Source organism: Artemia franciscana, chromosome 2 (genome assembly GCF_032884065.1).
Source record: "Artemia franciscana chromosome 2, ASM3288406v1, whole genome shotgun sequence".
NCBI lineage: Eukaryota > Metazoa > Arthropoda > Branchiopoda > Anostraca > Artemiidae > Artemia > Artemia franciscana.
Window position 1 is genome coordinate 38,252,663 of NC_088864.1, and position 12,013 is coordinate 38,264,675.

A 12,013-nucleotide genomic window follows, 5' to 3' on the forward strand; every position below is an offset into this window, starting at 1 on the left:
CGAATAGATATATCAAAAGAATTGGATAATTATGCTGATTCCAAATATATAAATTTCATTAAATTCAGTCTAACTCATCAAAAGCTACAACCCTGAGAAAATTTGTCTGATTTTCGAAAAAGGGGAAAAGATCCCCTTGAAGTCATAGAATTTTAATAAAAATCACACCATCAGATTCTCAGCGTATCAAAGAATCCTACTGTAGAGTTTTCAAGCTCATATCTGCAAAAATGTGGAATTTTGTATTTTTTTTTGCCAGAAGAAAGATCACGGATGCGTGTTTATTTTATTTTTTTCTCCAGGGGTGATCGCATCGACCCAGTGGGCCGAAAACATCGGAAGAGGACTTATTCTAACGAAAATAAAAAGTTATAGTGCCGTTTTTAAGTGACCAAAAAAATCAGAGGGCAACTAAGCTCCCTCCCACGCCACTTTTTGCCAAAATCGTCCGATCAAAATTTTGAGATAGCGTTTTTGTTCAGCATGGTTTAAAGGCCCAATAACTATGTCTTTGAAGATAAAATCAACCCCTGAAGCCCCTGGGGAAAGATTTTTTAGTTATAAAATTTGTCCATTGTTTAATTTGTTATTGAGAAGTAGGTATAAATTTTTCGGGTAGGGAGGATGAATTTTCTGCTGAGAGGATTTTGCACGGGGAGGATATTCCAAGCAGAGAGAAGCTTTCAGGGGTTGAACATTTGAGGGGAAATTTTACACTGCGTGAATTTGTAAAAATTCCTATACGAAATTTCTTTACATTTCTTGCTTTCCCTTTACCGGTTCAATTTTACGCATGGAGATGTTATGGCTAATTGTCCAGGGTAAATTTTCAACAGGATTGAATTGTTCAGAAGATAATTCTGTGGCGAGAGGGATTTTTTGCGTGGAGGTGGAGCCAGGTATTCTGGCGCTATTAAAAAAAACGATCAGAAATTAAATTAAAAAAGCAGTTTTTTTTTAACTGAAAGTAAGGAACAACATTAAAACTTCAAAACGAACAGAAATTATTATGTACATGAGGGGGATCGCCCTCTCCTCAGTTCTTCGCTTTTCACGCTAAAGTTTAAATTTTGTCCCAATTCTTTAAAATGACTCCTGAAACACAAGGGTCGTTTAATTGGAACAACAAGTAACTTTTTTAAAGTGCCAAAAAACTGTAGCGCGAAGAGCGAGGTGTTGAGGAGGGGGGCAGCCCCCTCATATACGTAATATTTTCTGTTTGTTTTAAGTTTTAATGTTGCTCCTTACTTTCAATTGAAGAAAATAACTTGTTGTGTTTTTATTTAATGAAGCTTAGAAACAAACATTTTTGTTAAGGCAATGGAAAACTTATGTCAATTAAAGTAAAAGTATATAAAAAGAAAAAAGTAAGTGATTACACAAAATACACTAAACAATAGCCTACTTACAAAACCTAAGATATAAACTCCCAGCATTCAGCTCTTTTGAGCAATGCCGAAGCATTGGACGGATATTTTTTAACAATATTGACAGTTTTGAACTTGGTTATCAAACACCAAAATATTTAATACATTTATGTAAATAAAAAGTAACGCATTATCAAAGTAGCTTGTTCAAAGTAAAACATTAAAACTATGATTAAGAAAATCCAATAAAAATCTTTAGTTCAATATTTTAATTTAATTTTGAATACCGAAAAGCAATATATTTGACACCTTTATACATCATAACTGTAAAAATTAAATCCTTTTCAAAGTGACAACTAGATAAATACAAACACTCCTGGAGAAAATGATGATAACACACAAAAAATGTATCCGTTCAGGTGAAAAATACATTAATTCCCATCATTCTGTTCAGGGAAAACATTTGTGATTATAGTAGCTTTATTTATCGGATCTTTGGCACTTGCAATGCAAGCCAAAGTTGACGGCATATTTTTACCGAAATTACCCCTTATTAAGTTGTTTTCCTTGTGTTTTCTATAATTGTACGAGCTTTCTTGTGTACTAATAACTGCACTAATTACTAATAAATAAATGCATATTTCGGATCACCATAAAAAACTGATTTTTTTATTGAATGTTATCAATAGTTAGGCTCTTATGTTTTTGTTATTGACAATGAAGAATTCGTTTTTTTTGTTCCTCCAACCAAATCATATAGAAAAAATGTGCTGGATAACTGGAAAGGGGCCACTCAGTCACAAATTAGAACTTATATTTTCCTTATTAAGGGTCAAAAATCTATTGGCAGGCAGCCAACAATGGGACGACACACATTTTTTTCATGGTTTTCCCCTATTTTGCTCTCTTTCCTTGGTTTCCTTATAATTACTTTATAGTCCCAAATTTCCAAGGGGGTCATTCCCCCTCCTACCCCCTGCCAGTGCCCATGTATAATATCAAACCATTGCTCCTAGATGATCCGAAGAGGGCTCAGCCGAACAGAAATCAAACTTTCTAGTGCTGTTTTAAAGTGACCGAAAAGAATGGAGGAAAACTAGCCCCCTCCCACACCCCTCTATCTTCAAAGGCATCCAATCAAAATTTTGAGATAATCATTTTGTTTAGCATAGTTGAAATTCCCAATAACTATACCTCTGTGGATGACATGACCGCCTACAGCCCCTGAGGAAAGGACTGTAAGTTATGAAATTTGCCCATTATTTACATATAGTATCTGTTTTTGGGATGGATACAAACATTCTATTAGTGGGTTATTTTCTGCAGGGGTTGGTGTTTTCTATAAGGAGAATTCTTCGTGGGGAAGAAAGTTTTTGGGGGTGTATTTTTCGGTGAAAATTATATGGGGGGAATTTACCAGAATTCCTCAGCGAAATTCTTTTTATTTGTCTTACTTTCTGTTTGGAGATTAAGTTTTACATGTGGAGATTAACCGGGGGAAATTTTTGGCGGGGTTGGAATGCCCTGGAAGATTTTCCAGGTTGGGGGAGGGGTTTCCACGGGATAATTCTCCACAGAGGAATTTTTCGTGGGATAAACTTTCCACCGGGAGAGGAAAATTTCTGGGAAACATTTTCCACGGAGCAGGATTTGAAAAACAATAAAGAAATTTAATAAAAACTATTTTTATTTCTAATGAATGTAGGCTAAGGAGAATTTTTCAGGTGGAATTATCCGTAGGAAATTTTCCTGGGGGATTATTCAGCGAGGATGAAATTTCCCTGAGGGTTATTTTATGTGGGAGGAAATTTCCACGGAAGAATCTTTTCATGGGGGAATTTTCAATGGTAGGAGAAGTAGATTTCTGGCATTATTTGGAAAAAAAAAAAAAAAAATCAGGAATAGAAAAATACAGTTTTTCAACTAAAAGTAAGGAGCAACATTGAAACTTAAAATGAACAGAATTTATTCTGTATAAGAGGGCGTTGCCCTCTCCTCAATAACTGTTCTCTTTACGCTATAGTTTGACCAGGGGTGTATCTACATAATTTTTAAGAGGGGGGCAAGAGGGGATGCTACTGAAGTATGCGCTGTTCAAACAGTAGTGAAGAAAAGTAGCTATTTCGCAAACACGCTACTTGGTGAATTTAAAAACATTACGCAATATATTATAAACGATAAACACAAATCAAACAATCATAAATATTAAGTGCTGGTGCTTGGCTTTTGCTAAAATTGTCAGCAATGAGCTGCTGCTGACTAAAGTAGTATAGCGTAAACAAGTTTTCGGGTGGGTGAAGGTGAATGTCGTATACACTCGGCTTTTTTCAGCCAGATTCACCACTCTAACTCTATTCTAACAGTACTAGGCGTATACCTCCCCCGGCGTTTACCTCCTGAAAATACCCCAAGGAAAATACCCCTCCCTGAGGAAAACACCCCCCCCCCGGAAAATATCCCCTGGAAAACACCCCCTGAGGAAGATAACCCCCTGCGGAAAATCCTCCTCCGAAAAATCCCCCTGAAAATATCTCCCGTGGAAGCCCCTCCTCCTGCAGAAAAGAACCCAGGAAAATACCCCCTCCTCTGGAAAATCCCCAATCGTGGAAAATAACCCCGGTTATTACACCCCAGAAAATACCCCCTTCCCCCCGTGGAAAATAAGGCTTTCCAAATTTGAGAATTTTATTTGAGTTTCGTTTCTTTTTATTTTCCCTAGGGAGAGGAAATTTTGGTACTTATGTATTATACGCCACATCCTCAAGTTTACGGTGTATATCACTCGAGAACCAATCGGTTTCTTCGTTTAGTTTAGTTCAGCTTAGCGCAAGACAAAGACAAGTGACAGAATAGATAAGAAATATATAATTTGGGCTGTATATTTGCACATAAGGGGAGGGATAAAGTATCTGGACAGTTTAAAGTCAGAAGACATTTCTTACTTAATGATATGCAGAGTAGTTGTACCTAAAACATTTTGCATGCAGACCCGCTACAATTACCCCCCCTCCTAATGTGCAAATATACAGGTTTATTTGTTTCTAAAGTAACGAATAAACTAACAAAGAAACTGGTTTGTTCGGAGCAGAAATTATTCCGTATATGAGAGGGGTTGTCCCCTGATCAAGGCCTTGCTCTTTACGCTATAGTTTGACTCTTTCTCACCACACAACTTTTTAAAACAATAAAAAACTTTAGCGTAAAGAGCGAGGTATTCAGGAAGGGACAACAACTTTCATATACGGAATAATTTCTGTTTGTTTAAAGGTTTAATGTTTTGATTTTGGCTCACCACACATGAATAATTAAAAAGAAGTTGGCATATCAATTTTTTGGCTAAATGGCTTTCTTATAGTTTTGATCGAACGATTTTGATAAAAAAGGGGTGGAGGAAGAGGCCTAGTGCCCTCCAATTTTTGGTTACTTAAAAAGGCAAACTTATATATATATATATATATATATATATATATATATATATATATATATATATATATATATATATATATATATATATATATATATATATATATATATATATATAGATGTGCGGATATCCATTATAAAAACATGCATTAATTAAAAACCCACCAGAAATTAAATAAAAAAAACAAGTTTTTTTAAATGAAAGTAAGGAGCGACATTACAACTTAACACAAACAGAAATTACTCCGTATATGAAAGGGGCTTTTCCTCCTCAACGCCCAGCTCTTTACGCTAAAGTTTTTTTTTTACTGTTTTAAGAAGTAGAGTTAAGAGAAAGAGTCAAACTCTAATTTCTGTTTGTTTTAAGTTGTAATGTCGCTCCTTACTTTCATCTAAAAAAAACTTGTTTTTTTATTTAATTCTTTAAGAATGACACCTGAATCACAAAGGCCGGAGAATAAATAGTTGAAATTATTAAAAATACTTTAGCGTACAGAGCGAGGTATTGTGGAGGAGACGAAGTTTGACTCTTTCTCTCAACTCTTCTTTTTAAAACAGTAAAAAACTTTAGCGTAAAGAGCGGGGCGTTGATGAGGAAGCAGCCCCTTTCATATACGAAGTAATTTCTGTTCGTTTTAAGTTTTAATGTCGCTCCTTACTTTCAGTTAAAAATCTTTTTTTTTATTTAATTTCAGAACGTTTTTGAATCAATGCGTGTTTTGACTTTGGCTCTCCGCAGAGGAATAATTAAAACGAAATTTGCATATTTTTTTTTTTTTTGCTAAATGGCTTTCTCATAATTTTGATCGAATGATTTTGAGAAAAAAAGAGCGGGAGAGGAAGCCTAGTTGCCCTCCGATTTTCGATTAATTAAAAAGGCAACTAGAACTTTTAATTTTTTTACGAATCTTTTTAGTAGTAAAAGATATACGTAATTTATAAATTAGCTTACGTAAAGAACTTTTGTATTCTCATGTTTTTATTACATATATGAGGGGGTTCGCCCCTTCCTCAGTACCTCGTTCTTTACACTAAAGCTTAAGTTTTGTCCCAATTCATTAATAATGACCCCTGCATCACAAAAGCCGTACAGTAAATAGTTGAAATTACTAAAAGTACTTTAGCGTAAAGAGCGAGGTATTAGGAGGAGGTGAGCACCTCATATGGGTAATAATTTCTGTTCGTTTTAAGTTTGAATGCTGCTCCTTACTTCCAGCTGAAAAAACTTTTTCATATTTATTTTTTCAATGTTTTTTTATGTAATGCTAGTAAATCCTGCGCTCCCTTCATGGAAATTTTCTTCCCCCATGATAAATTCCTCAATGGAAAGTTCCCCCAGAATATCCCCCTCTTCCCAACCCCTGCCTCCAACCAAAAAATCCTCCTGAAAACGCCTGTACACTTCCCAATAACCATTACTATATGTAAGCACTGGTCAAAGTTTTTAACTTGTAGCCCCTCCCACGGGGACTGTGGGGGAGTAAGTTGTCCCCATAGACATAGTTATAAGGTTTTTGGACTACGCTGAATAAAATGGCTATCTTATAATTTTGATCCGTTGACTTTGGGAAAATAATTAGCGTGGGAGGGGGCCTAGGTGTCCTCCAATTTTTTTGGTCACTTAAAAAGGGCACTAGAACTTTTCATTTCCGTTAGAATGATCTCCCTTGCAACATTTTAGGACAACTGGGTGAATACGATCACCCCTGGAAAAAAAAACAAAAAAACAAAAACAAATAAACACGCATCCGTGATCTGCCTTCTGGCAAAAAATTCAAAATTCTACATTTTTGTAGATAGGAGCTTGAAACTTCTACAATAGGGTTCTCTGATACGCTGAATCTGATGATGTGATTTTCGTTAAGATTCTATGACTTTTAGAGGGTGTTTCCCCCTATTGTCTAAAATAACGCAAGTTTTCTCAGGCTCGTAACTTTTGATGGGTAAGACTAAACTTGATGAAACTTATATATTTAGAATCATCATTAAAATGCAATTCTTTTGATGTAGCTATTGATATCAAACTTCAATTTTTTAGAGTTTTGGTTACTATTGAGCCGGGTCGCTCCTTACTACAGTTCGTTACCACGAACTGTTTGACTATTGGTATCAAAAACTAGTTTAAACCTAACTACTTTTTTTAATTACAATGTTTTGTAACTAAAGCATTTGGTTTTCTTCAACTAGCAGATTTTGTTGTAGTCAAAAGTGCATTTATTGAATATCTGATTCTCTGACTGAGCTTTTTGTGCTCAAAAGCGCTTTCATTAATTTCTTGATACTGAGTCAGCAACTAAAGCACTCGGAATTTGTGAACTACCTGAGTTTATTGTGCTCAAAAAGCGTTTTTTTCTTAAATTGATTCATTTTTTCGAAAAAAGGTGTAGCAGAATTGATTAGTTTTGATTCATTAAAATTCGGTTCGTACTATAAAATGCGTCCGGGTTACTTTACCCAAGCGCGTATCATAACATCAGTTTAATTCAACCCAAATAAAAAATGGATTCACATAATTGTCTTGGGATTACTGAATATTAAGTAATGATTAAATAAAAAAACAAGTTTTTTTAACTGAAAGTAAGGAGCGACATTAAAACTTAAAACGAACAGAAATTACTTCGTATATGAAAGAGGCTGCTTCCTCATCAACGCCCCGCTCTTTACGCTAAAGTTTGACACTTTCTCTCAATTCTTCTTTTTAAAACAGTAAAAAACTTTAGCGTAAAGAGCGGGCCGTTGATGAGGAAGCAGCCTCTTTCATATACGAAGTAATTTCTGTTCGTTTTAACATTTAATGTCACTTTTTGGTCACTTCCGGACGGCACTAGAACTTTTCATTTCCGTTATAATGAGCCCTCTTACAACATTCTAGGACAACTGGGTCGATACGATCACCCCTGGGGAAAAAAAAACAAAAACAAACAAATAAACACGCATCCGTGATCTGCCTTCTAGCAAAAAATACAACATTCCACATTTTTGTAGATAGGAGCTTGAAACTTCTACAGTACGGTTCTCTGATACGCTGAATCTGATGGTGTGATTTTCATTATGATTCTATGACTTTTAGGGGGTGTTTCCTCCTATTTTCTAAAAAACGCAAATTTTCTCGGGCTCGTAACTTTTGATTGGTAAGACTGAACATGACGAAAATTATATATTTAAAATCAGCATTAAAATGCGATTCTTTTGATGTAGCTATTGTTATCAAAATTCTATTTTTTAGAGTTTTGGCTACTATTGAGCCGGGTCGCTCCTTGCTACAGTTCGTTACCACGAACTGTTTGATAACGAACATCATGGTATGTGCAGTGAGGTTTAGGATATATGCAATGAGGTTTATGCTATAATCATTAGAGCACCAGGCGTCCCATCTGCAATGCCTAATCCATCCCTACTTAAGAAGCCATTCAGAAAAATTGCCTTGCCCTAAAATTCAAATTGAACGATCTAGATTTTCTCCAAAAAATTCGATAATAAAGTTTTAGAACATTAATGAAAGTTACGTTTATTCACGATCTTCTTTTTCGCTATCTAAAAATAATTTAAAATTATATCTAATTGATAATTATTAATTAATGTTACATCATGGTTGCCGGTGCTGATGTTAAGGTTAACATTTCATTTTAAGTGTGGTTTGTGAATTGAGCGTGGTGCCTCATCTTATTTTTATTTTGAGTATGTTTATTTATTATTATTATTTATTTTTTAATTACTTTTATTCTATTATTTATGTATTTATTTTGTTTTTGATGAATTTTAAGGGTACCGCTTTCAAGTATTTTAGGCACCTACTCACTTTTTAGATACCTACTGTAAATATCTTCGTATCCGTTGTATCACGTGTTGTATTGTTAATTTGTCACGCAGTGAAATTAGTATGAAAATCAAAAGAAATTGAAGTTTCACTACTCGAAGTTGGTTGCTCTGCCACTCTTATGCATTTGCCTAATTTTCAGATACACCTTTTTCAAAATCTGTCATTGTTTCCTTCCCTAATAGGAGGATAATCTACTTGCCCCCCTTCACAATTTATATAGGCTACATTTATTGTATAAGGCCTTGCGATTGTCATGCCTCGGTGAGAAAAAAGGGACTTGGCTCTTAAAAGGTCTCCGATAATAAGGGAAAACGCAAGGTCTTCATGGGAAGTTTTCAGTGTTAAATCAGCATTCACTAGTTTGGTTGCTCTGATAATAACATCAAAAGGGATTGGAGCTTCTCTATTTTATGTAAGCTTAAAATTTTTTACTGATTCCGTAAAATAAGGCTGAAAAAAAAAACAGCTTTTTCTGTTAAGCTCAAGTAAGAGAAAACGAAAAATCGAAATTGCACAAAAAATTTTCGCAAGCACGAAGCATGAAATGAACACTTCTTTTATTTTCAAGAGAGGATTGATACTAAATTTAAATAAAGCTTTTGCTCTATAAAATGCTTAAAAAAACAAGAGCTAAGAGCTCATATGGCACTTGTGACGAGGCGAGAAGAGCTAAGAGCCAAGAGATCATATGGTATGTGCTCTAACAAAATTCTATGAATCAATAGATTGATTTAAAAAGGAAAATAAGAGGCTTAATGGCGGTCAAGATTTAAAATAAGAGCTCTGAGTCACAAAGTCCTTCTAAATATCAAAATTCATTAAGATCCGATCACCCACTCGTAAGTTATAAATACCTAATTTTTTCTAATTTTTTCTCTCCCATTTGCCCCCCAGATGGTCGAATCTGGGAAAACGACTTTATCAAGTCAAATTGTGCAGCTCCCTGACACGCCTACCAATTTTCATCGCCCTAGCACGTCAAGAAGCACCGAATTCGCCAAATCACTGAACCCCTCCCCCCAACTCCCCCAAAGAGAGCGAATCCAGTACGATTCTGTCAATCACGTATCAAGGACATTTGTTTATTCTATCCACCAAGCTTCATCCCGATTCCTCCACTCCAAGTGTTTTTCCAAGATTTCCCCCTCCAACTCCCCCCAATGTCAAAAGATCTGGTCGGGATTTGAAATAAGAGCTCTGAGACATGAATTCCTTCTAAAAATCAAATTTCATTACGATCCGATCATCTATTCGTAAGATAAAAATACCCCAATTTTCATGTTTTCCAAGAATTCCGGTTTCCCCCTCCAACTCCCCCGAATGCCACAGGATCTGGTCGGAATTTGAAATTGGAACTTTAAAGCACAAGATCCTTCTAAATATCAAATTTCATTAAGATCTGGTCACCCTTTCGTAAGTTACAAATACCTCAATTTTCAAAATTACTCCCTCCCCCAATTCCAGCAAAGAGAGCAGATCTTGTCCAGTTATGTCAGTCACGTATCTTAGACAGGTTTCTATTCTTCCCATCCAGTTTCATCCTGATCTCACCGCTTTAAGTATTTTTTAAGATTTCCGGTCCCCCCAACTGCCCCCCCCCAATTACGCTTGATCCGGTTGAGATTTAAAATAAGATATCTGAGTTACGAGGTCCTTCTAAATATGAAGTTTCATGAAGATCCGATCACTCCTTCGTAAGTTAAAAATACGTCATTTTTTCTTATTTTTCAGAATTACCCCCCCCCCCCCAATTGAGCGGGTTCGTTCCAATTATGTTAATCACGTATGCAAGACTTCTGCTTATTTTTCCAACCAAGTTTCATCCCAATCTCTCCAATCTAAGCGTTTTCCATCATTTTAGGTTTCCCCATCCCAAACTTCCCCCAATGTCACCAGATCCGGTCAGGATTTAAAATAAGAGCTTTGAGACACGATATCCTTCTAAACATCAAATTTCATGGAGATCCAATCACCCGTTCGTAAGTTAAAAATACCTCATTTTTTCTAATTTTTCAGAATTACCCCCCCCCAACTACCCCAAAGAGAGCGGATCCGTTCTGGTTATGTCAATCATGTATCTAGGACTCCTGTTTTTCCCACCTAGTTTCATCCCGAACCCTCCACTCTAAGTGTTTTCCAAGTTTTAGGTTTCCCCTTCCCAACTCCCCCCCCCAATGTCACCAGATCTGGTCGGGTTTAAAATAAGAGCTTTGAGCCACGATATTCTTCTAAATATCAAATTTCATTGAGATCCGATCACCCGGTCGTAAGTTGAAAATACCTCATTTTTTCTAATTTTTAAGAATTACTCCCCCCCCCCAACTACCCCAAAGAGAGCGAATCAGTTCCGATTATGTCAATCATGTATCTGGGACTTGTGCTTTTTTTCCCATCAAGTTTCATCCCGATCCCTCCACTCTAAGTGTTTTCCAAGATTTTAGGTTTCCCCCCTCCAACTCCCCCCAATGTCATCAGATTCGGTCGGGATTTAAAATAAGAGCTCTGAGACACAATATCATTCCAAACATCAAATTTCATTAAGATCCAATCACCCGCTCATAAGTTAAAAATACTTGCTTTTTTTCTATTTTTTCCGAATTAACCGGCCCCCCACTCTCGCCCCAGATTATCAAATCTGGAAAACGACTATTTCTAATTTAATCTGGTCCGGTCCCTGATACGCTTGCCAAATTTCATCGTCCTAGCTTACATGGAAGTGCCTAAAGTAGCAAAACCGGGACTTTAGGTTTCCCCCTCCAACTCCCCCCAATGTCATCAGATCCGGTCGGGATTTAAAATGAGAGCTCTGAAACAGAATATCATTCCAAAAATCAAATTTCATTAAGATCCAATCACCCACTCATAAGTTAAAAATACTTCATTTTTTCTATTTTTTGCGAATTGACCGGCCCCCCACTCCCCCCCCCCAGATGGTCAAATCGGGAAAACGACTATTTCTAATTTAATCTGGTCCGGTCCCTGATACGCTTGCCATATTTTATCGTCCTAGCTTACCTAGAAGTGCCTAAAGTAGCAAAACTGGGACCGACAGACAGACCGACAGAATTGGCGATTGCTATATGTCACTTGGTTAATACCAAGTGCCATAAAAACAGTTCCTGATTCAATTCAGAAATATTTCAAATACACTTACATAGAGTCAGATTGGCCTTGGTTCCAAATGTATAATTTGCGCAGCGTAGAAACAGAATGGCGCTTGTCTGATGCTTGAAGATTCAATCTCGTCTGTTATTAAAAAGTCTCGTCTGTATGCTCCTCGTCTGTTATTAAATAAAAAAAAGCAAGTTTTTTCAACTGAAAGTAAGGAGCGACATAAAAACTTAAAACGAACAGAAATTACTTCGTATATGAAAGGGGCTGCTTCCTCATCAACGCCCCACTC

At 36.2% G+C, this 12,013-nt stretch overlaps 1 protein-coding gene across 1 annotated transcript in view; it reads left to right on the forward strand.

Annotated features, from left to right (window-relative positions):
- The first annotated feature begins 8,910 nt into the window (after positions 1-8,910).
- Positions 8,911-12,013, forward strand: part of LOC136041312 (neuropeptides capa receptor-like) — a 146,095-nt gene continuing 142,992 nt past the window's right edge. Inside the window, exon 1 of the mRNA XM_065725942.1 lies at positions 8,911-9,022. The gene's annotated coding sequence lies outside the window, so the exon portion shown is untranslated. The remainder of the gene's footprint in view (positions 9,023-12,013) is intronic.